This window comes from Triticum aestivum, chromosome 1D (assembly GCF_018294505.1).
Source record: "Triticum aestivum cultivar Chinese Spring chromosome 1D, IWGSC CS RefSeq v2.1, whole genome shotgun sequence".
NCBI classification, from domain to species: domain Eukaryota; kingdom Viridiplantae; phylum Streptophyta; class Magnoliopsida; order Poales; family Poaceae; genus Triticum; species Triticum aestivum.
Genome location: NC_057796.1, coordinates 232,574,759 through 232,601,188, shown reverse-complemented (window position 1 = coordinate 232,601,188; position 26,430 = coordinate 232,574,759). Strand labels below are relative to the sequence as shown.

The 26,430-nt window shown below is 48.6% G+C and overlaps 1 long non-coding RNA gene across 3 annotated transcripts; it reads left to right on the top strand.

Annotated features, from left to right (window-relative positions):
• Window positions 1-5,008: 5,008 nt before the first annotated feature.
• On the top strand, window positions 5,009-7,622 carry LOC123167829 (uncharacterized). 3 transcript variants are annotated; one of them, XR_006484115.1, is made up of 3 exons: window positions 5,009-5,635; window positions 5,838-6,019; window positions 6,128-7,622. It is a non-coding gene; the product is annotated as an uncharacterized lncRNA (long non-coding RNA). The 3 variants fall into 3 exon arrangements; XR_006484112.1 differs by having other exon boundaries at window positions 5,014-6,019; window positions 6,128-6,694; window positions 6,781-7,622; XR_006484113.1 differs by having other exon boundaries at window positions 5,009-6,019.
• The last annotated feature ends 18,808 nt before the right edge of the window (window positions 7,623-26,430 follow it).

Below are 26,430 nucleotides of genomic sequence, written 5' to 3'. Positions count from 1 at the left end.
TACAGTACTCTTCCGATGGAAGTCGGTCGTTGACCACATTGACCACGCCGCGCCGAGAGCACCAAGGCGGTGGACGACGGCGAGGCCTAGGAAGGGGACGACGCGGAGCCGGGGAAGACGCGGCAGTGGATGCCCACGCGGAGAGGAGTACGAGGGTTCACTGGTTCGGCTGCGGTGTGAGGCTGCCGTCGCCGCAGAATAACAGGGGTGTGGGTGAGCGGAGGGATGGCCTGGCCAGCGGTGGGAGTAGTATGGGGGCGGTGAGGCCTCTGCGGCAAAACAGCCGGCCACGGGAGGCAGGAGCAGGCGGCACGACCGGCGCTCTTTGGGCGGCTAGAGCAAGAAGACCAAAGGTTGAAGGAGCACTATGGCCGTTGGATGGACATCGTACGGTCACTGGAGCTAGAATCGTTCATATTGACTAAGTTGACAAAGCCCTCTGTCCCCGTCAACTTAGTCGGCCCACAAGTCAGCCACCCACTATGGTGGGTCCCAGCTAGCAGGGGGTATTCATTTTTTTTGTGCGTCATAAGGAGGCACTTCCTTGCGTGCGAAGATATAGCTGGTGGGTCCGACCTGTCAGTGGGGGGAACGTTTTTTCGCAAAATACAGAAGCCCTTCTCGTGGGTCCTAGCTATCAGGTGGAGGAACCATTATTTTGCGCGTAATAAAGAGGCATTTCCTTGCGTGCGGCCGTGCACTCAGCTGTCAGCCTCTCCACATATAGTCCACTTCCGATGGATGTCGTTCATTGACCACGTTGACCAGGCCGCGCCGAGAGCACCAGGGCGGTGGACGACGGCAAGGCCTAGGAAGGAAACGACACGGAGCCAGGGAAGACTGGGCAGTTGTTTCCCACGCGGAGAAGTACGAGGGTTTACTGGTTCGTCTGCCGTCCCCGGAGAATAACAGCAGGTGTGGGTGAGTAGAGGGATGGTTAGTCCAGCGATGGGAGTACGGTGGGGCGGTGAGGCCTGCGCGGCTGCATAGCCGGCCGCTGGTGGAGGGAGCAGGCAGTCCCGCCGCAGCTTGTTCGAGCGGCTGGAGCAGGAAAAGCAGAGATTGAAGAAGCACGACAGCCGTTGGATGGACATCCAATAGTCACTGCTCTCGTGTGCATTATTTCTAATAATGTACAGCCCATTTGCTAATTCTTAAGAATTTTTTTGGAGCCCATCTTCTTTTTGTTAGCATTACACCCCATATTGTGGCCACGGTTAAAAAGTATACGATTTTTTTGCATATTTCGGTGCGGTCAACTGTTTTAATCCCGAAATATCGATTCACATTCAAACTATTTTGAAAAATAATATATACAAATATAAAATCCAATTAATTTTCCACGCATAAAAATCAATGGAATTTAAAATCTTGTAATGAAAAAAATTGAAACTAATTCCCGGTTTGATTTGTTTTAAAAATGTATAGCCCATTTCTGGGCAAACCGAATGAAACTCTCCTCGTCTTGAAAGATTTGCAGCCCAGCAGGGCTGATAAAGCAAGTAGGCCTCGTTTGGGTATTTCTTTAAAAAATAGAACTGGGCGAGCCATTTTCAGCAAGAAAACAACACAGCTGGGCTCATGATGTGGTAAACATAAATAAAACCCTGGCTAGACGGGCCAGAGCCCTCGCACAGCCCCGTTGTTACCCTAATCCATCGCTAAAACTAGTATAAATAACAACTGCTTGTTCCTAAAAAAAAACTGCGCGACTTGCTGAGTCCCTGGTGTCAGCCGCTCGTAGTGTAATTCTCTCATTTATTGACTATGTTGACAATGGCGTGAGCCCCAGATGTCCAACCATTAGGAGGAACCATATTTTTGGGCTTGTAATATAGAGGCACTTGCTTGCGTACTGCCATGACGCTGGTGGGTCCCTACTGTCATCCTCTCCACGTACAGTCATCTCCTTGTTCCTCTCGGTTGTTGACGATGTTGACAACGCAAGAGGGCGGCGCACCGCGCACGGCGAGCGAACCAAGGCCGCAAGGCGGAGGACGACGGCGAGGCTCGGACGGAACGAACAGGAGCCGTGGAAGATGCGCCAGTCCAGTCGCAGGCGGAGGGGAGTACGAGGGTTGACTGGTTTGGGTGCGGGTGCGTGTTGGGGCTGACGTCGCCGGAGAATAACAGGACGTGTGGGGGAATAGAGGGAGGGACTGGCCAACGTTGGAGGGTACGTACGGTAGGGTGGTGGAGGCGCAGCCAGCCATGGGAGGCGGGAGCAGGCGGAGCCGACGGGGTGGTTTGGTTTGGGTGGCTGGAGGAAGAAGAAGACAAGAGATAGAAGATACATGACAGATGTTGGATGTCAATCCAACGGCTGGTAGGCAGAATCATTTGTTGACTGGCTAGTAAGTCGACACCACCTTGGATAAGCTATTTCCTCGTGGGTCCCAAATGTCAGAATCCAAATCTATCACGGTCATGCAGCCCTTCCTATGAAAATTTACAGCCCATTTGATGTGCTAGTTGGAAATAAGTTTGTGGGTGCTGGTGGGGGCTAATCACTTGGCTTCTGTAATGCACAGTGAGCTCAAGCAGCCGGCGAGAGCGATGTTATTTCCCTTGGTTGGGATTTGTTAGTTGTTACAATATTTCACTCTAAATTAAATGACTGGCAAGCCATTTGCCTTGCTTCAAAGAAAATATGACAGTCACAGCCGAGTTGAAATGGGCAAGAACATCTAACTCCAGTTTACAAACTGTACAAAAGCACGTGGGTTAATTGTTCATCAGGTTTACAAAAAAACCCAGGTTGAAAAGGGCAACAACATCTAACTCCAGCACTGTTTTTGGCAGTCACAGTCAAATGGATCGGTCAGGTCCATAGAATGAACATCTTGGGTCGTAAAATTTACTGGATTATGACCACAATATGTTGTAAATAGAAGCCCGGCACGTTCAGAAGCTCTTTTGCCCACCTAAAATTCCTTTTTTTGCTCTTCCACATACCCATCCGTCAAAACCATGCTGCTGATAAACTTAAGCCTGATGGACAATAGTAACCTCGCATTCAGCAGGAAGAATGTGACAAATCTAGTGTTTGCACGGTTGGCTACATATCGTTCTAGCGTTATTGTCTTCAATCAAATCTCATGAGAAGTGAGAAAATCCCAATGCTTACGAATCCATCGATTGGTTATAACTTTCTTACCCCGTCCTGTTGCCTAAATAGACATGAAGATTGAAAACAGTTAAGGTCTAAAAAAAGAGTGTCAAAAGAGCAACAGCTGAACGGTTAATTCTAGTACACTATATGCGGGGTTTCAATGTGTGTGAAATTATCACCTTTATATACAACTTCTCCAGACATGGAAAGCATTACAGCAAGCCAATAATCTTGTTCAGATCAAAACTATTCATTTGGATATATAAGATCTTGACAGAATCCAGCACCATTGATAGGCCATCCATGGAGAAACTCTTCATTGAGCATAGAACATAATATTAGTACAAAATGTGTACTCCAAGATGACATATAACTTATGCACAGAAATTTAAAATGCAGCTTATGGTTACAAGTGTAGATGATAATGTAAAGTACCTGAAGAACTGTGGAGCCAAACACCATATTGAAATGAGCACAGAGATCATGTATTACACCCAAGGTCTCCAGTTTAGGCACAGAGAGGACGGTTATTTGCAACGGTGAATAACTAGAATCAAGGATCAACCTTTGAAGTGAAGGGGCATCTTGGATGATGAGCTGCCTTCCGTCAAAACAAATTCCAATTCTTACAAGGTTAGGCGACTTTATTTGGAGACAACCGATTCTAATTGTGAAAACAAGCACCAAGCACTCCAGGGCAGGACAACTGGAGTGGATGATGCTGTGCAATGAGGCCTCTGATATACGAGCCCGCACAAGTGAAAGTTTCTTGAGAAATGGGAGTCGAAGGTTTAGTACCATATTGTCTGGTAGGTCGCACAGCGCAAAGGTGGCGGTGTGGAGAGAGGAGGAAAACCGCGAGATGGACATCGGTGCTGAGGGCACAGGTAGGTGGCGTTCGGTATCTGGTAGGTGATTTCCAGGGGAATAGTAGAACTCAAGCAGCTGTAGTTCTGTGAATTCAGGGGATTTTAGCCAGGCGTCCACCGTGCAGGGCATGGTATGCTTGCTCAGGTAGCATGACAGGATGCAGAGGCTTTGAACGGAGCCCTGGTGGGAGGAGATGATGGCTCTGGGGATTTCAAAATCACTGAAGAGAGATAGCTGACGACAGTCGAGATTAAGGGGCACGGCGCACCATAGAGGGCGCCACCGAATTGAGAGGACTTGGGTGCGGCTGCAATCCTTGGTGGGGAGAAGCGAGATGATCTCCCCAAGGACGGCGTCCGGGAGATCGCTGATGCGGTCCACCCGAGATTCTACGGGTTCCTGGGATTCGGTGGGGGCGGGGTCGCCGCTTCTCCCGCGCTGCCAGGTGCGGGATCTACAACTGGCGTCGCCGCTAGCGGGAGCCTCATCTTCTTGGCGCTGGGGTCAGCCGACTCCATTTTCCTCAAGGGCGTCGCGTCGCGCTCACGGATTTGAGCAGAGTAACGAATGACGAGCCTAGTTGTAGTGCGAGTGAAGCAGAAGGGGAGCTGGGGGTTTTCTGTAGTAGTAGTGAGGAAGAAGGGGAGCTGGGTTTTTTGTAGGAGTGAGGTGAGGAATTTGGGGGTACGAGTGGAGCGAGCTAACGTGAGGTGGGTGGGAGTGAGGAGGAAGAAGAACACCCAGGTTTTTTTGGGGGGCGGTGTGCTGGGTGTGGGTAGCGCCTCTCATTCAGTAAATATATGGACTTTTGAGGAAGGGGCGTTTTGGCGCCCGAGCCCAGCTAATCCCGATATCTCCGCCTTCCATTCCAAGCTCGGGATGCGGGAAAAGCAGTCTGGCTCATCTGACGCGGTTTGTGGAAAATAGGCTGGGAGATGGAATACCGTATGAAACAGTGCGTCGTACGTGGGCCCTGCGCGTACTTTGGGGACGGGGGAAACGCGGTTATGGTCTGGGCCGTGGAGCAGGACATTAGCTTTTTGCCGATCCATGGGTCAGATAGGAACAGGACAGTTCGAAACCCTCGCCTCGCCCCTGCTCCACTCGTCTTCTGGTGCCCCGGCCGCCTATCACCACCCCAACATCCCGGCAGACGGCCCTCCCATCCCCAACCCCGTTGGTGGCGACCGGTCAGGATATTGATTTTGGCGACGAGGATTTTGGCGACGGCTGCCACTGGCTGAGAGGAATGGAAGAGGCAGGTATTGAGTTTCTCCTGGATGCAGTTGACAGGTTAGTGACCTCGGATCCGCAAGAAAGTTTTGAGCAACTAGCTTGTGTGAGCACTGACGGGCAAAAAGTGGCCGCCACCACTGTCATCTACTCCGTATTTATTAGGTTCCCACTTCTTGAGGAGTTCGCTAAAAGCAGGGACCACCCAGATCCGCTTCCTCTGGTTGTGGTGGTGAACAGCGGAGTAGGGGTTGCTGTCCCTGCAGATTCCGTTGCTGATTCTGATTATGGGTAGCAGATTGGATACGAGGGCAGCAATCCTATGCTTGCTGGGGTTCGACGACAACCGGATTCATCCCCAACGAGGTCTGCATAGTCTACTAACAGAGTCAATCCCCAGGCCTCTGGCTGGATAAAAAGGTATGAAAAATGTAAATCACGTGCGTCGTATGATTTTCTAATTTCTGCTTAAGCATTGTACACTGCTGGGTGTTGAAAAAATTCAGACATGAGTTAGATGATTTCGGGTATGATTCAGACAACATACAGTTTCGTAAATGAATTTCGGCACCTGAACCATTTGTATCAATTGGATGTTCAAACGCGTATTACTGTTTTGCAGTATGGATTCTTTGGTGATTTCATTACATTCAACACGACTTACGGGACAAACCTATACGACATGCCTTTTGGTTTGTTCGTCGGTGTTAACAATAATTTTCAAAGCATTATACTTGCTAGTGTGTTGATGAGGGACGAACTAGAGGATGATGGGAGGGCTAGCTCCGAAGATATTTCTTATAGGTAAATAACAAACAGCAAGTAACTATGTTCTAGAAAAATTCATACCGTGTACAGTAGAATCATAGCTGTTAATTAATTGCTACGTCTAACTGCTGCTTGTGTTGACAGACCAGAACAGAGCCATGGAAGTGACAATCAAGAAGGTGTACCCAGGGTCAGGGACTACACAGGTCGTGCAAATGGCAAATCTTAAATAAAGCAAAGGAGACATTAGGACTGATGTATACAAAGAATTCTGATTTCCAGGTTGAATTCCACAAGGTTGTGAACCACATGTTAACAGAAGATGAGTTTGAGGCGGCGTGGAATACGCTGTTAGATAAATACAATTTGAGTAAGCACACCTACATGACACAGCTGTATGAAATCAAAGAAAAATGGGCAAAACCTTACTTCAAAGGAGAACAAATTTGGCGACAGAGCAACATGCCAGTAAGATATACACCAGGGCAATGTTTAAGTAGTTCGGACGTCTGCTGATTGAAGCGACTGCTTATAAAATGTCACAGAAATAGAGAGGATGAGGAGGTATGTTACAGTTCACAACATTGTAGGAAAAGAGAGAAATGGAGCAGGGTTGAGTATGAAGTGACCATAAATGAGGACCAAAACAAGTTTTCCTGTGAGTGTGGCCAGTTCGAGCACACTCGTATGCTGTGCAGCCATGTTCTGAGGGTAAACTTCCAGGACAGTTTAATGACAGATAAGAATAAATGTGGTTCTTGGAGAAGACAACTGATTTTCTTTTTGATATCTTGTAGGTCATGGAAATACTTCATCTCGAGGAGATACGTGCAAAGCATATATTGAAACGGTGAACAAAGGACGTGAGGGACATGTTGCCCCAACATCTAGTTCAGTACCAGAGGGACAACTCAGTTAACCTGTCGTTTACTTGTAGGCACTCGGCGCTTTACCCGAAAGCCATGGAGGTGGTAAGGATGCGTGATGCGAGTGCAGCAGCTTTCGATGATGTGTTCGCCGGTCTGAACGCTCTACTGTTGAGTGGCGCACCTTTCGCAGAAAAGCGGGATGGTTACGGTTTTGAGGACCACATGGCTGGCTTAACTCCTGGTACATTACCAGGCAATGGAGAGATCGCATATGTTGGGGACAAGGGTGCTGATAGATGCATCAGTACTGGAAACTCAATTAGGGCGAATGGTTTGCATTGTCTAATAGTACCAGAGAAGCAGAGGGGGTTGGAAGACCTACAAACAGCAGAGAGAAGGCACCGTACAAGGGGCTCAGTAAGCGCACAAGATTCTGCAGCATTTGCCGGCGCGGGAGTCACAACAGACTACATACCTCGAAAGAGGGGATGCCCCGAAGAAACCACGGAAGCCCGAGAGATGCAGGAATTGTCGAATGGAAGGGACCGGCGGACAACGCGCACAAGATCTTTGGATGCTGCTGAAAATGAAGTCTGAACTTTATGTGCGTAAATTATATTATTGTTGTTCCGAGGATTTTTCTAGTGTGTTTCTGTGAGCATTGCTCCATGCTTGTTCCTCAATTTCGAGACGGAGTGGTAATTGCTGTAGCTAAGAACAAAACTTTGTATCATGGTAATTTGTAATATGATGGTTGGCTTTTTTTTGAAAAGGAGGATGACCCACGGCCTCTGCATCTGGGAGATGCATGCGGCCACTTTATTGATTATTCTCGAGGACCTTACAAAGTATAACAACAATATGCCTGAATCCGCCATCTTGGCAACATATGCCACTACTCCTACCCATATGATGAAGGGATGCTAGCTAGGCCAAATACCCAGACCACTCACCTAAACCTAGCATCAAAAGCCGGAAGCCCAAGCCGAGCCACATACCGGGTCTGGGGCACAAACCGGCCTGACACACTCACATGTATCGTCGCCGCCATCTTCCACAGGTCCGTCTTCAGAGCAGATATTGAGGCTTCTACCTTGTCAGGCCACTCTGCCATCGACGCCACCATGACGCCAGACAGCCACCTCCTCCTGCGCGAGTCCATCTACACGCATCGGGCGCCGAGTCTCCACTGCGCCACGCCACTGAGATCCGCCGTCTTCGACGCGAAGGAGGAAACACCGCTCCACCTCTGGGCGCATCGCCAGCCACCTGCCGCGATGTCGTGCAAGTCCAGCTCTGGGAAAGCACGCAGGGAATCACGATCTTCAAGATGACGCCCTCAGGAGGGGAAGCGACGTATCACGCCATCGTCTGGTCCTGCATCGCAGGTCCTGGGCTTTCACTCGAAGAAAGTGAACCGAGAGCGGAGGAGGTCGGAGAACTCCACAACGGCCCCCAGGAGGAGAGCGACATTCGCAGACACCGCGCCATCGGCTTTCGCCCGGAGCAACCCTACCTCCGCACCCTCACGCTGCCGGATGAGGATGGGGGAACCCCAGCGCCGCCAGCATGCGAACCCACTGGCTGAAACACCTCTTGCGTGGCGGCGGCGCCATCACCACGCACGACCACCAACCTCACCGCTGGCCGAAGCTAACTGGCCAGATCGGCCGAGCCCGCCACGGCCAGATCTGAAACCTTGGGACGCCGTCGCGTCGAGGCAGCCATGAGCAGCCGGCAGCTCATCACCTGCGAGAGGACGAGGACGCCGCGCCGGGCAGCCGCCACGCCGGCTGGAGACGCCGAGGACGAGTCTCCCACCACCACGGGCTCACGCCGGCAACCTAGGCCGCCGAGCGCGCGGAGATCCCTGCCGCTACCGTCCTCCGGCGCAGGCTTCGCCCGACGGACTCATCCGGTAGCGGCGGGAGGGGGGACGTGTTGTAGTGGGGAGCGGCGGCGGCATACCTAGGCTTCCCCCGAGCCGCCCTGGGGACGGCGCGGGGGTCGTACGTTTCCGTGTCAAACTGGATATGATGGTTGGCTAAGTACTGAGTGGAATTGTTTTGCTTAGCCGTGTTGGATGTTTAGGCATTTTATCTGAATCTTTCCCCTGTCTCCCCCCGGTATACTGATACAGCAAGTGCAAAGGACTGGTGGGTGTACAAATAATATACTGTACATGTTTGCTGAGGTCTCTAAGACACTTTTCTAGCATGCATGTACCGCACCAGTTTTGCACACGTCTCCAGTTGAAAATTCGAATTGCTGGAGATAGTAAATGTACTTCAGAGTCAGGTGGCATGCTGGTGCTGGGGTAAAGGATGGGGTAGGCAGTATAAGAATGGGCGTCTGGTAGGCCCCTTGGTGCGTCTCCACACTCAATACCGAGCTATTTAAAAAAAATTGAAGCAAAGGGGAGTAGCAATGGCGCCTTCGTCTGTTGAAACCGCAATGAGTGGCACCACAGTGAGGTCTGAAGTAGCGGCTGCACGAGAAGACCAACGGATTCAGGTAAGGATAGCTGCGGTTCTGTCGTCCAATTGCCAATGATTCAGATTGCAGACAATCTAAAAATCGGATCCCTTTGCAGTCAGCTACGTATTCTTCGATCGGGTCGGCATCAAGCGCTTGGAGTACAACACATCTGCCTGTGGAGAGGGGGGAAGCAGTGGGCAAGGTAAATCAAGGGTGTGTTCGGGGGAGGGATGTGTTGGTAAATCAAGAGCTGGTAGATGCATTTACGGCAGGGATGTCTGGTGGCCGTTTGTACAGTTGTCGGCGTTAGACGGCTCAGGTGGGCTCAGAAGGGAGGCTGAGCCGTGCGGCGTGCTTCTGGTCCGGACGCACAGTGCTTCGCCCGTTACAATCAATGCATCGTCCATCGATCCTATTTTTGGGAGAATACCGTGAAGAAATACAGCAAAGGGCGCACATCCCCAAGCAATCTGGCGGCTAAGATATCGGGATCAGCTGAGCCCGAGCTCAGAAACTGATTTTCGGACTTTTGAATTGATTTTACTATTTACTAGGGTGGATAGGCTGTTTTGTCTTGGGCCCAGAGAAACAATTACTACTAGGACAATGGAGACACTCTACAGCTACCCAGAAAAACAATTACTACTAGTACAGTGGATACAATACCGCTTCTGGCTCCTCCTAGGTCATCGAAACGTCTCCCTCTACTGAATGCCGTTATACTTTTGTTCACCGACATGCGGGCCATGCAGCGCGCGGACCCAAATGCCATCCACCAAATTAGAAGGCAGTATGTAGGCGGAGAGTCACCCCGGTCGTAGCGCGGCAATAATGAGCCGTCATATCACAAAACCCCACCTCCCCGCTGTCTAAGTTTGACAGACGAAGAAACCATCATTTCGCTCTTCGCTGAATCCCCTTCTCCCTCACTGTCTTCAAGAAAGGCAACACTCGCATCTGCCACTGTTCTTCTCTCCCAACGAAGGGAAGGTAAGCGGATCCGTGATGTTGGTATATTTTCGTTCAGAGAAAAAAAAGAACTTTTGCAAAGCAGTAACCGATCCTCACTCTCTTTTTTGTTTCATTGTCATTGTGATTGTGTTTTCCTTTCAGTGGTCTCCTAGTATTCGTCAGTTTCATGATGGACCAAGGAGAATAGGCAAAGATCTGCCGATATTGGAGCAGATGCGGGAGACTGATCCCCACGAGACAGAGAGCTCCAAGAAGATGGAGGCAGCCACCGAGCCGACCCCAGATACGCTCACGGCCACTACTGAGATGGTCAACGCCCCATTTGAGGTTACAGCCCCGTGGCACTGCAGGAGCAGTTTCCCCCTTCGAGGATGTGTCCCCCCCCCGCTGAGGCTGAGCTGCCCAAGGTGATTTTCTTCTTTGCCGATCTCGATTGTGGTTTTTCATCTAAGTATGTGGTGATGAATAATGCAAAATTTTATTAGCTTCGATGCCATGCTATACATAGTGGTTTAAATAACTTGTGTTTCTTATACTGGAAAGTAATTCAGAATTTGTTTCTATTTCAATTAGAGCCCTGATGCAGACAAGGATTGTGTGCTTGTACATGTCACTCGCTATGAGGCGGATGACCTGAATATACGCACTGGGAAAACAGAGTTTTTAGGCTGTTGGATCCTAGAAGCCATTTGCGCTTATACCAATGAGGAGTTGTATACCAGCCTCACTGTTGTCAGGCATGTTGTCCAGGGTGTACTGAAGCACAAGAAGTTCAAAGCTACTCCATCGTTTGTCAGGCGTACTATTCTTGTCAAGCTTACGCAGGAAGATGACATGGCATGCCTCCACAAACAAGTTTATGAGTGGCAAGGCCACAAGGTTGTCTTCATCAAGGTTCACAGGATTGAGCTGCTCCCGGACGTCCTCGATGATGTTCATGGCAAGGTCCGTCTTGTGTCCAGCCCAAATTAGATCGAGGCATGAAATACTTGCCCCAGCTAGTGTTTAATAGTAGTTTGGATTCTGTCTAATTATCCGAACCTTGCCTGTTATCGAGCCCTGTGGGGCTAGTACTCTGTTTGAATCCGTCTATGGGAACTGCTGCTACTTTTGTGTGCCCGTGAATCATCGTAATTGTTGCCGAAACAGATGTGTCCTCACTAGTTTTATCATACGAGCAGTGTGTGTTTTGATGAAATAGAGTACTCGTTCGAGAACTGTGCGCCGACGGATACATAAGTACATGTAAACACTGTTGGTGCTACCCCACTTGTAAGCAGTTGTGCAAAACACATCACATTGGCTCAACTCGCTTCAACACTAGGCTATCAACCAGCTCACAATCAACAATCTGCTGTCTGACATATAAGCAACTATGTATCTTGTTACAGTGGTTCATGCAGTTAACTGAGGCCACAATGTAAATTCCAAACGTTCACACGCTACTCCAGCGTTCATGTGGAACACTCACATTAAACTCGGCTTCATAAAAAACTTGAAAAGCATAAGTTAAGCAATTTTATACATCTCAATGATGCATAGACCATAACAAACATATACTAGTTAATAATAAAAGACAAAGTTGTGAGAAGGTTTACAAATCAGGAAAAACAAGCAAGGCTTCTCTGAGCAAAGGGCCTCCCGGCAGGCTTAAATTTCCTGGAGTTCACTCTAGTTTTTTCTTGTTGCCACCATCCAGGGTTAGGTTCTCTCATTCCAGAATAACCAATTATAATTGTGTTCTCAGCTGAAATGATGAACTGAACCATGTAGTGTACTGACCAGCTGAAAGTCTTGTGCATTCCACTAAATTTAAGCGCCGCTATTTGCAGAAATAAGCAGACCACAATGCCTCTTGTCCGCGCACCTGTCCCAAAAACCTCCGTGCAGTCGTGCCAGCTTGTCCTCGGTCCATGGATGAACTGGAAGAAAGTGCATTCTGGACTAGGATGCAGATGTTTTCGCTCGTCCCTGCACTGCAATCAGGAAGTAAAACGTATGAATCAGCTTCTTTTAGATTGCGTTGGTCATTCTACCTAGTAACTACCAATGTAGGAATACCTAGAAGACGGGTGGTTAGACGACGGCAACGAGGGATAGCCATCTCATTTTGCGCAGTTCTACTAAAACCGAGGTGTGTGCTTTTGATTGCGCGGATAGAAACGATACGGAGACAGACATCCCGAAACAATATGGAGACAGAGATCCCTTTTGCGCAAATACGAAATACGGTTATTTAAACAGTGACAGATATTTGCAGTGGCGTATGATTAACAGCAGCATCTATTGTGTTATAATTGGCACTAGATTGACAGTATGAAAGTGTCCTTAAGTAAGTAGCATCACATCACATCAACACTGCCACTAGATTAACATGCAGAACAATAGCATTAGTATTACTGTCATGAGAGTAGCACATGGTCAGTAAATGTGCAATCAAATTTGTGCAGTTCCACTGGGATGAAGCAATGTTAGCAGTGTGAGATTTAAGTGTAACTGCAAAAACACAATTCATGGGAAATAAAGCAAGACGGAAGCACTTCATAAAATGGTGGTGGCATTGCTTCAATTTATCGACGGCACTAGACAATTACTTATAGTGAAATTATGTGGCATTGCTTAATGCTTCATGTGATTTAACATTAGCGGTAGCGATATGGGCGTAGGGACAGCAGAGGCATAAAGTGGTGAGGCAGATGTGGTTGCCGAGAGCGGCAAACACTCAGGCAGGATGTCTGCATTTGTCCCATTTTTTATCTCCTCGGCGACATTTTCCTATGTGAGCACAGGAAATCTAGACCTGCTCATTCTCATTTGCGTTGTCCCCCAATACCCGTCACGTTCTTTCCTTTTTCAACCAAGGGATAGGTCCACTTCCCCCCACCCTTCGCCATCCACCATGCTTTCTTTGTCTTTTCAACCAAGAGACCGGTTGGGTAGCCAGTATCTACTACTTTCCCCCGTTTCCTCTAAGAACCAAGTCCTAGATTCATGCTACAACTTTCCCACTTTCTTCCCTGTTTGAACCAACTCTTAGAGTCGATTGTATGAACTAGCTTTACCTCTAATAATAGTAAAAGTCTAGGTGGCTTTGGAACAGCGGACGGAAGTAGAAAAAGATCCACACGAAGCCAAGTGGGGAGCTGGGGCAGTAGAGCAAGGCCGGTTTCGAAGGAATATATACCTGAGGGTCGTCGGGATGTGGCAAAGACGGCGTCGGGAGGCCGCATCTTGGCCACAATACCGTAGGGAGGAAGAAGGGGTCGGAGGCCCTCCGGAGCCGGCGCTCTCTCGAAGAGAACGACACGGCCGTCAATCGGGACGCGCGGGCAGCCGTTGGTCTCCTCCCTCGCCGCCGACGACAGCGTGAACGATGCACCTACACCCCTGCCCCGGTCGAGGTTGTCCGGCCGGATTTGTGACCAGCCGTGAGCTGAGAGAGAGTGTGGCCACCTATGTCTTGCTTAGATCTGGAGAGCATGAGAGAGTGAACGAGAGGAACCCTAGTAAAGCAAGCGCTAAGGCTCCTGCTTATATATATAGTGGAGTGATTTTGTTGTACCAGCTTCAAAAAAATGCGCTCCTACATGTACCCGCGAGTGGGTGTGAGAGAACTAGTGCGTGCGTGCACCACTTCTCTTCGTGAGAGTACAATATAGTATGCCCAAAGAACGTTCGCCACAAGAGTAATAGTATAAGTGTGTGACATGTGAGCTAAAATAAAATGTGTGCGACGTCTTTTGTTTTTTCGAAGTTATGAGGGTAGGGTGTGCAGAGCACATATGTGTGTGACGTCTACCTGCAGATAGACGGTGGGTGCGAGAGGACTCGGGAGGGTGCGTGTGCGTGAGAGAGAGGGGGCACGTATCAATGCAATGCATGTGTCCGTAAATCATTATCCGACAAAAGTTCGCCACAAGCCTTTTCCTGACGAACGCCGTAAGAACCGTTAGATCGGCATCCGACAGTGTCAGTTTTGCCATGTCATTTAACAGAACAGCCACTCCTCCTACACACAAATCTTCCACGTGACTGTTAGCAACTGTCGTATGCTCCCTCCATTCCAAAATGCAGTGCATATAGCTTTATGGAAAATTCGAACCTCGCAAACTTTTACCGAGTTTTCGTGTACGAAATTGCACATGTAGAATACCCTGTATATATCATTTCATTCATCTTCGTGTGGCGCTCAGGTAATTAAGCTACAGTGAACCTCTGCTAATGATGCCATGTCACCTCGGTTACTGTCGATAAACTCGCGTTAGTTTAAAACCGATTCAAATTCAAATTCAAAATCAAGCAAACAATAAAAAATTTCAAATATTAAAACTAAAATGTTCATCATGTGGCAAATAATCCCTAACTAGTTTTGGTGGTGGAACCAACCTTTTTCAAAGTGTTTAAATGCCCTAAAACTAATTAAAACCAGTGGCTAAAATAATAATTTATTTGCTTTTGAAAATATAGAAATATTAAACTAATTTATTTTGGGTCCAAACTAGGTTTGGCAGTGGCCTATTTTGATGATACTAATTTAGGTGCTAACTTAGTATTTTAAAGAAACTAAAAATATCAAAAACTAAAATGAAAACAGAAAATCAAACGAAGAGAAAACAAAACAAAGAAAAGAAAGTACCCCCCACTGGGCTCCGGCCCAGCAGGCCACCGGCCCAACCTGGCAAAGGCCAACCAGCCAGCCCACCCCCGCTCCCTTATCCACCCACCTACCGAAACCCTAACCGACTCCCCCTACTCTCCCTCTCCCTCAGATCCAATCGGGATCGGGGCGCACCACACCGACGCTGCCTCGTCTCCACACCGATGCTGCCCCGTCCACACCTCGCTCCCTCGTCCCTCTTGGCGCCGTCCCGACCGCATCTCCCCTGGCGCCGCAACCCAGCGCCCGAAGCCGTCCCCGGCGCCACCGGACCTCGTCACCACGCCGAAGCGTCGTCCCCGTCCTCCTCCCCACGTGTCGTCCCCGAGGCCGCTGCCATGCCCCTCCCGCTCCCATGTGAGCCGCTGCCTCCCTCTTCCTCCCTCTCCTCCTCTGTGCGCGCGCGCCGCCGTCACCGCGCACGCCCGCTCCATCCCGTCACCGTCGCCGCCGTCGCGCCGCACTTGCGCGCCGCCCCGCTCCCTGCTGGCGCTGCCGCCTGCGCCTGTTGCGCGCTGCTCTACGCCACTTGCCGCCTCTGCCTTTGGTCGTGGCCGTTGCCAAAGACCCAGTGCCCCCCCCACAATGCCCGTCACCGTAGACCGACGCGCGCTGTCGCCCGCGTCCAGCAGCAGCAGACAAAACCAGAGCCCCCGTTGCGCTTTTGCCAGCGCCGACGAGCCCCTGCTCGGGTCGTCCTGGTCCTGACCGCGCCCGCCGCTGCCATCCCGCCGGCGTCCCCCTCCGGCGAGCAACCGTGCCGTACCGTCCCCTCGCGTTGGTCATTGCTCGGGCTGCAGTCGTGCCCGCAGCAACCGTTTGGGCTATACCCGATAACCACGCTCGATAGGCCCCCTGGGCCTATGACGTTGGGGCCCCACGCCGAGAACAAAAAAAAGGATTTAAAAAATAATAAAGTTAATTAATTAATTAATTAACTAAATTAATTAATCCTGTTTAGTTAACTAATTAACTCTAATTAACCTGCTAATTAAATGTTAACTAATTGTTAGTCTTCAGCCTATGACATGTGGGACCCACCGTCAGATTGACCCAGTCAACGCCGTGTTGACTGCTGACGTCATGATGACGTCAGCATACACTATTTTGGATAATGTTGAATTAAATTAATTAAATAAATTCTAAAAATGATTTAAAACTTTAGAAAATCATATAAAATAAACCGTAGCTCAGATGAAAATACTTTGTACATGAAAGTTGATCAGAGCGACGAGACGAATCAGAATACGTAGCCCGTTCGTCCGCCACACACTCCTAGCATAACAAACACGCAACTTTCCCCCGCCGGTCCATCTGTTCGAAAATGCCAAACACTGGGGATATTTTCCCGGATGTTTCCCCCCTTCATCAGTATCACCTACTACCGCGTTAGGGCACATCTAGCACCGCGTTTGCCATGTTACGCTTTTGTGATGCTTTGATTGCTCTGTTATTTATTATGTTCCCCCTCTGTTACTTCTTTCCGGTAGACCCTGAGACTACCGGCGACCCCCAGTTCGACTACGGTGTTGATGACCTCTCCTTGCTAGAGCAACCAGGCAAGCCCCCCCCCTTGATCACCAGATGTCGCCTATTCTTCTCTATACTGCTTGCATTAGAGTAGTGTAGCATGTTACTGCTTTCGGTTAATCCTATTCTGCTGCATAGCCTGTCATTGTTGCTACAGTTGTTACCCTTACCTGCTATCCTACTGCTTAGAATAGGATGCTAGTGTTCCATCAGTGGCCCTACTCTCTTGTCCGTCTGCCATGCTATACTACTGGGCCGTGATCACTAGGGAGGTGATCATGGGTATATACTATATACTTTATATACATGACACATGTGGTGACTAAAGTCGGGTCAGCTCGTTGAGTACCCGCAAGTGATTCTGATGAGGGGGCTGAAAGGACAGGTGGCTTCATCCCGGTAGAGGTGGGCCTGGGTTCCTGACGGCCCCCGACTGTTACTTTGTGGCGGAGTGACAGGGCAGGTTGTGACCACCTAGGAGAGAGGTGGGCCTGACCCTGGTTGGCGTTCGCGGATACTTAACACGCTTAACGATATCTTGGTATTTGATCTGAGTCTGGCCATTTGGTCTATACGCACTAACCAACTACGCGGGAACAGTTATGGGCACTCGGCGTCGTGGTATCAGCCGAAGCTCTTTTTGACGTCAGCGACGGAGCGGCGCGCGCCGGATTGGACTGGAACGCCTGCTAGGCTAGGTCTGCTTCCGGCCGCCCTCGCAACATGCAGGTGTGCCATGGGCGATGGGCCCAAACCCCTGCGCGCATAGGATTTAGACTGGCGTGCTGACCTCTCTGTTGAGCCTAGGTGGGGCTGCGACGTGTTGATCTTCCGAGGCCGGGCATGACCCAGGAAAGTGTGTCTGGCCAAATGGGATCAAGCGTGTTGGGTTATGTGGTGCACCCCTGCAGGGAAGTTTATCTATTCAAATAGCCGTGTCCCTCGGTAAAGGACGACCCGGAGTTGTACCTTGACCTTATGACAACTAGAACCGGATACTTAATAAAACACACCTTTCCAAGTGCCAGATATAACCCGGTGATTGCTCTCTAACAGGGCGACAAGGAGGGGATCGCCGGGTAGGATTATGCTATGCGATGCTACTTGGTGAAATTACCATCTACTCTCTTCTACATGCTGCAAGATGGAGGTGGCCTGAAGCGTAGTCTTCGACAGGATTAGCTATCCCCCTCTTATTCTGGCATTCTGCAGTTCAGTCCACCGATATGGCCCTTTACACATATACCCATGCATATGTAGTGTAGCTCCTTGCTTGCGAGTACTTTGGATGAGTACTCACGGTTGCTTTTCTCCCTCTTTTGCCCCTTTCCTTTCTACCTGGTTGTCGCAACCAGATGCTGGAGTCCAGGAGCTAGAGATCCCAAGGATGATTCTACGTGGAGTTTGGCTTCGAGGAGTAGTTAGGAGGTCCCAGGCAGGAGGCCTTGCCTTTTCGATCGTTGCTACTTTTGTGCTAGCCTTCTTAAGGCAATCTTGTTAACTTATGTCTGTACTCAGATATTATTGCTTCCGCTGACTCTTGTGTTTTCGAGCTTATGTATTCGAGCCTTCGAGGCCCCTGGCTTGTAATATAAAGCTTGTTTTATTTTAATTTGTGTCTAGAGTTGTGTTGTGATATCTTCCCGTGAGTCCTCGATCTTGATCGTACACATTTGCGTGTATGATTAGTGTACGATTGAATCAGGGGCATCACACTTCGAGAGGTAACTATAAAGATGGGGGAGGAGTCTACCAAGAAAGACCATCGTATCACCTGCAACAATTTCAACCATCCTTTGGTGTGGAGGAATATCATAGGAACTCTATATGATATGATTTTTATAGGATTTTTCCTTTAGAGCCAATTGGTTCATAGGAATAGATTCATATACTCCACATTTCAAAGGAAATAAACATGATACCATTTCTATAGCTTTAGCCACTTGGTTCATATGAATGGATTCCTATACTCCCATAATTTCAAAGGAAAATAAACGTTAGCGTATATTCAATAGAAAAGTTCCTATGATATGAACCAAATTACATCTCTTTTCTAATCCCTCCTCGTAGGAATTGAGATACTCCATGTCATCTCTTTCCCTACAACTTTCGTGTATACATCTTCTATTCCTAAATAGCTAGTACAACCCACTAGTAGCTTTTTTACAAGACATGCAACTATGGCTCAAGAACTATATAGTGTGCGAATAACTTCAAAGATGGTCGCTGGATGAAGCTAATCCGAAAGTGCAGAGATGGCAAATCCGAGCACTACTGGCCGTTGGATATCATCAACATTCCACCAGATCTGCCACATGTACAATTTAGAAGACTCCATGGTTGAACTTAAGCATAATGCACAAACCTCAAAACACAAGCACTTCTCCTTTGTTCTAGAATCTTCCGTGTCATAATTGATTTTCTTTCTAAATGAATTGCCATTATTATTTTTTTACTTTATGCTTTACAATGCACAACCCCATGAATCTTAACATTTTTATAAAACTAATTGATTTTGAATGAGATGAACTATAAGAACTAAACGAACATCTACATCATGCATATATGACTCAAAGCTTTACATGCTATAGTGTGTATTTATTCATAATTTGGTTTCGAAATCTCATGCGTTCAATGCATGTGTACCTTACTAGTTTTGAGTAGAGTAGCAAATTTCACGCGGCCCCGGGTATATCAAAATGCAGGGCCCATGCATCATTGCCTTTCGGTCGAACCTACGTCCACAATTTTTTGTACGTACTATATATCCACTGGTCCCCGAACCCAAAATGCTGCCTCGTTCCCCTAAAACCAAGCGGCCCACACATATTTAAGGCGTCGACTTGAACTCAATCCCTCTCCCGTTTACTATGACGTGGCCCCGCACGCCCTAGTAGTACTCCTACAAACCCTACCGCCGCACGCATCATCGGTTTTCTTCAAGAGGACGAGGGAGAAGCCGATTTGTAGTGGAGGCGCTTTCAAAAAAAATGATCTATAGTGGAGACCCCTACCCTAGGGTGCCCTAGGTAGCTGCCGCACGCATCATTGGTTTTCTCTTTTCTTTATGCTCTTGCGCCCTAGAGTGAAATCATGGTTGCTTCGTCCATCCAGCTTAATGCGGGAAAGGTGGGGCTTTGTGATTTGACCCCTCATCGCTCATTTTCTACTACTGCGGCGCTACGACCGGGGTGCCTCCAATTCCAACCGCTGCTCCAAACTGTAATTTGGTGCACCGCACGTGGAACAAGACGGTGGATGAGCCACATGTCGGCCAAAGGGGTCCTGTTAAGTGTGTCGCCATTTCGTGTGCGGACTTACCCTGCTTGAGTCGCTACGCCAACACGACATGTGCAACCTACCACTTGGTTTTGCTCCATGGTGAATCCCGACTATATTAATCTAAAAAGATACGTACTGAACTACCCTCTCCGTCTCGTTTTTTTAGACGTCTCGGTTTATAGGGCGTGCACGTAGTTCTAGGTCATCCATTTGACTAACTAAATCTAAGTTACTATGTCAAAAAAGTATATCATTGGATTATTAAGCGGATGTAGTTTCTTAAACATATATTGTTCATCACATATATAGCCAGTTAAATTCTCAACCTAGAACGACGTGCATGCCATGTAAACCGATACGGAGGAAGTATAGTAGTAAAAATGAGGTGATTTTACCGAGCGATCAGCAGGGGAGCATGGCCTGTCATGCGGTCCCACGTGTCATGATGTACCAAGGCGATGCGCGTGTCCCTCTTGAGGCAGAAGCAATACTACATGGTTTGAGATGATGGCGAACCGAAGTGTGAAATAATGGTTGCTTCGTCCGTCTGGGAAGGTGCGGCATTGTGATTTGACGTCTCATTGCTCATTACTACTACTACTGGGGCGGTACGACTGGGGTGCGTCGCCCTGCTATTCTGCACTGTTATTTGCTGCTTGACACGTCGACCCGATTTCTATATGTCCCACATGTCGGTGACAGGAAGTACAAAATTCATGAAAGCGAGCGTCGACGGAGGAGTACAAGACACGGCTTGGGTTTTTGCTGCTTCGTGCGATCCATTGATACAAACCCGGACTAAAAAAGGCGAGGGCGGGTCCTTTCCCGCGCGGCAGGCAGGGGAGTTTGGCATAGTCTGTTTGAGGCAAGGAGGCAGGAAGGGAAACAAGCAAATAAAGGTTAGCGACTTATAGTTTTGGGAAAATCTGATTTTATGGAGTACGTACCCACTAGGGTTTATAGGGCTCATCTAAAAAACATTCGTTTTTCCGTTTTATAAGTCTCAATTCTACTACTAGTAGTAGTACCATCACATGTTGGATTTCGAGGTGCGTTAGATCACCCGATGCAAGCAGTGTCAAGAGAAAACTCACCAATGCATGTAGAAGTTCATGGAAATTTAGTGGTCATTCATGCATTCGTTCTAATTAATGCCTCGGTAAATATAACTTCTTGAGAAAAATGAGCATACTAATTACTTGTGCAAAATTACAATTTGCAGATATACAAGGCCACTAACACTAATCGATGCAATATTAATGGTGTTTGCCTTGTAGTACTACTAGCAAAGGAGGACATTAATTATCCCTTGCATGCATGCGGGAGTGTGAGCATTGGCTTGATGTGCATGAAAGAGAAGAATACACATTAATTTACACGGCAAACAAGGAAATAAGGTGGCTTGCAACGTTGAGTTAGAAGACATTAATTTTTGCCTTGGTACCTGTAATATGGGTTTGTGGCCTTGTATACAAAAATGGAGTCCGATAAAATTCTCGAGATACCATTTATCCGATAAATTCTCGAGCAACCATTAGTTTTTACAAAATGGGATTACTCCTGCATGGGTCAATCACAACAGGTGTTTTGTAAAAAAATGCATCTTGATGTTCCGTGCAATGCACGGGCATCTTGTTAGTCCATGAAGACAACACATGACAAAATTCCACGGCGAACGAGGGATTTGAATCTGTTGGGAGGGGCTATTTGGATCTTGCCCGGGTAGCCAAAATATTGGTGACCCTTTTGTCCACCGGTGCCTTTGCCACCGATGAACGAGGAATGGTTCGGGTTCTCATGCATCCTTCTGCGCGCACGTTGGAGACGAGCTCGCACGAGCTGTGTTCTTTTTGTCCCACCACGTCGCCCGAGCCGCCCGCAGACCGACCGGCGACCCGCAAATTACGCCGTCCAACCGTAGCCGCACACATTATGACAGCAAGTCAACCAACCGGACGAAATTCACACAAACACGGCGATATTTCATATAAACAAATGACGGAAATCATATAAGATACCGGTTTTTCATACAAACATGACGGATTTCATTATATTCAAATGAACAATGTGGTGCTATTTCTAGATAGCACAAGTATATAATACCTGGCCTAAATGGTCGCCTGCCGATTGATTTGTGTTCCTCATGTCCGGCAGCACGATCACCGGACTACCGGAAGCCCCGGAGGTATATGCGGGGTCGACGAAGGTCCTCGCAACAAAAGGATCCAGCAAGACACCTGCTGTGTACGCCAGCGTCGCCTTCGTGGTGGCCTTCATGGGACCCAAGCAGCGGCAGCCTCCCGTGTTCTACTTCTCCTCCATGATGGCAGCGGACGCGGAGTCGCTGGCCACCGACTCGTCGCTCTCCGTGCACCCAGCTTCTGTCGCTGCTTGCATGGCGCGGCCGCCGGCATGGGAGTCTCGGCCACAGAAACGGGAGACGCGGTACGAGGCGGCGGCGTGGATGGTAGCAATGATGCCCATGCGCCGCTCCTCGTCGAGCTGGCCTGGAGCGGCGAGTTGCTGAACTGCGCGCCGGCTTGGGGCGGCAACTGGCTCCATCGGGCGAGGGGAGGGAGGTGGATCAGCGAGCTGCATAGTTCGTATCCGGCGGGCTCGGCGGGCCACCCAGCCTGCTTGGATGCGGAATAACTACACTTCGTAAGCCATTGTAAGAGTGGACAAAATGGTGGAGGAGATAGGGGAGCGGCGGAGGTGTGCGATTCTTGGCCAGCGTTTGGCCTCGTTTAAATAGGAGATTAAATAGACGGCGAGCGGGAGGAGCTCGGACGGCGTTGCGTTTAATGCCGGCCCGGTCATGAACGGACGTGTGTCCAGAGTGGGTTTCTCGGCTTCCACACGGGCGGGTTTCATGGAGGCGTTTGAATGCGGCAAGGAGGCGTGTTCAGCCGGGCGTGCAGCGAGTGGCGCCCTCGACTGTGACGTAGGACAGTGCACCGTTCTTCCACTGACGTGTGGGCTCTTTGGGTACATGGCCTGCATGTCAGTGACCCAACGCAGGCAGCGCACAGCAGAGGAACCTTTGGTGGGCCAGGGCGGTCAGAAGCGGGCATTTCATAAACCGATGATTGTTCATTGAGTGTGACGTCATCCTTTTCATGTAGATAAGCCTACTATGTTGATAGCCCGTTCGATACGTTGTGATTCATAAAGACCGCTACAAACATCAATGTTCTGCTTATCACAGATAAGATTGATTAATACCCGTAACAATCCATGTCCTTAACAAAGGGTGCATGCACGTATAGGTTGAGCGTGTGTCTTGCGTCGTGTGTTGTGTGCATGCAGGCGTGCGAGTGTTGTGTGCGTGCAAGGGTACGTTTCAGTGTTGCATGCATGTGTGCGTACGTGCGTGTGTTCGTGAGTGCATGTGTACGTGTCAGTGTTGCACGCCTGCATGCGTGCGTGTGTTCGTTATGTGTACGTGTCAGTGTTGCATGTCTGCGTGTGTGCGTGTCTTGCGTGTGTGCATGTGTACGTGCGGGGTGAGGCTGCATGTCAGTCGACTGACTTTTTCATCTCTGGTCATTAGATTTTCCAGCCGTTGGATACGAAATCAAGGGCCTGCAGTTTATCATCAAACTCCACCCCCCTGAGCCGCCAGCCACCACCGGCCGAACCGCCGGCCCCCGCCGCCCGCGGTCGGCCCGCGCCGCCACTCCTCACCGCCAGTCCGCCGCCACACCAGCCATCCCTCTAGCCCCCCCCCCCCCGCGCCGAGCTTTTTCTCCGGCGATCCCCACCCCACCGCCCAATCAATGCGCCCCCCACCGCCGGCAACTGCCAACCAGAGGTCTCACGACTTCGAGTACCCACCGACCACTAATTTATTACCATTCCTGTCCTTCATATACGTGCTGACGGGTGGGCCCTATGGTGATGTGCACTGCTGAATGTGGACCGTTCGACTGGTCAATTGATCGTGTCATCAACAAATTACGGAGCTATATGGTGAGCCAGTGACCGTATGATCACCCTAAAATGTATTTTATTAACACAGTACAGACTCAAACTACCATTTCTTTCTTTCATATACGGGCTGATAGGTGGGCCCCACGGTTACGCGCCCCGATGGTGCAACACTAGTTGTGCCACGTCGAACGTCTGACTGGTCAATTGATTGTGTCACCAACAAAATACGGAGTAGTACGGGTGAGCCAGTGACCGTATAATCATGACATGTATTTTTTTAACACGGTACAGACGCAAGGGCTCATATATACGCGCAAGCACTCACCGCTATAAGCGCACACACGCAGACCCTACCCCTATGAGCACCTTCGAGAGAGTGGGCCAGCATATGATCTTGAGATTTTACAAAGTCACCATAGGTGCCTCGTAGTCGAGTGGAACGTCTCCTCCCACTGGACGCACATCGCCGGAAAATACTGAAATTAACCCAGGATAAATGCGAGCACCGGGACTTTAACCCTGGTGGGCTCGAGAAACCACTATCCTCCTAACCATCCAACTCCATGTTGGTTAGCACGACAAAATGTATGTGGTGCCATGATGAGCTTAGTCTGAAGTCCAGTGACCATATCGTGCTTTCGCTTCAAATACAATGACCGTAAGTGTCGTCAACAAAATACGGAGCACGCATCAAATGCAAAGTACGTCAGTGTCATCAAGAAAATATGGAGACGTATCGTGAGCTAGATACCGTATGATCACCACAAGAATGTATATAGTGACCGTAATGAGCATATTCTGAACTCCAGTGACAATACAGTGACCGTCATGCATGAATGTGTCGTGGGCATGCATAATTTTAGAGGGCCGAGAGATAGTTTGTGTGCGTACGTGAAAGTGGTGTAGAAAGAGGGGATGTTCGGTGGAGACAAGGAGAGATATGCCCTTCGTTTCTCTTTCCCGTGACTAATATTTTAGGAGAATATATAAACATTCACAATGCAGAACAAATATTTTTGGATGCACCATGCAATTAACTTTCATGTATAACATTGTACTATTGTATATGCTTATTTTCTTAGTGGCCGATTGTGTGTGCGGTGTGGTGGGCACATCATTTCTAGTTGTGGTGGGTCAACATGAGGACTCATGGGTCGGTTCCTTCCTGCGCCACATAGGTTGGATCCAGACGCGTTATACGAAGACCCATGTGGAGGACTCGGCGTACAACACGAAGCTAGCTACCAGAGTCGTGGAGGACTCTATCCCCACTGGTGATAAGCCGGTTATATATGATTTGTAACCCTAGGCCCCCAGTATGTTATAGAAGATTGGGGGCTAGTTCGTCGATAGTATACACACACGCACAATGCCTGGTATTCACGTGTACTTTGTACACACCCCTATCACTAATATACAGTACCAGGAGTAGGCTTTTTCCTCAACTGCAAGGGTCCGAACTAGGGTAAAACTTTGCCTCGTATTACCATCCAGCCTAAATGTCAGGGATACCCTACCGAATGATATGATGGGATCATATCTGCCAACTACTAAGAGAGAGGTGTGTCTGGTGGGGGTCAATGTGTGCGAGAGAGGCCTAAAGATAATGTGTGTGCGGGAGACACGTAGGCACATATATATAGAGGGATAGTAGAGACCGTGCGTGTGTATATATGCATGTGAGAGAAATAGTGTTTTACAACTGAGATTAGTGAAAAGAGTGGTACATAGTAGTCAGAAAGAAAGAGAGAGAGAGAGAGAGATACAGAGAGAGCATGTGCGTGAGACTCCCCGACACCCCGAGAGAGATTGTGAGCATGTGTGAAAGAGAAATGTCGATGCATATAAAGTGTGTGCACTTATGCGGTAGATAGAGATATATATAGCGCGTTTGTGAGAACGGGCCGAGGCATAGTGCATCTACGTGTAAAAGGCGGTTCTACGCATTAAATTAAAATATAAATGGCATTATTATTTTTGGATGAGATCATGAATTTTGTGAATTGCGTATGGACGAAAATCGGTCTATCAGACACCCATACTCTATTGAATTCTAGCATGTGCATGTGTTTATTTCGTATTATCGATCCATAGAGTGAGAGCAGTTTGAAATACAGGCAATGGATGCTTTTGCAATTCATATATAAACATTAATTAGTGCACTCCATGTTGTTAGTGTGAAGCACTTTATACATTTGTCACTTGCATGGATACATTCCAAATTGCTAGCTACGAAATAGAATACATGTCGAATTCAACATAAAGGGCGTTTTGAAGATTCGAATTCATAGGTAGTGCATTCATCTATTTGAACCCGAGATAATGGCATTTGTAAATCAGATGTAAAAGGGGGCATCAACCTTTGTTGTGCGTTTGAACATGCTATATATATTCATACGCATGTCTAACTTTTTTTTTCCAACCAAGGAGATTATTTCTGGAACCATGCATGAACTGAGGTAAGTTGCATATTTTTTAATATATACTCGTGTACAATGTATATTCAAATGTACCACCTCCATTCCAAAATAATCGTAGCTTTAAGATTTTCAAGAGTAAAGATTTGTGAAGTTTGACAAATCCTGAATGTTCAATTCAAGAGAACCGAAAACGTTAATGCTTCTGCTCCCAAATATTGAACGAAGCACCAAATAGGCCTCTGGTCACCCGAAACCGCGCGAGACTAATGTTTGGTGGCAGGAAATTACTGTCCTGCCTCTGTCCCG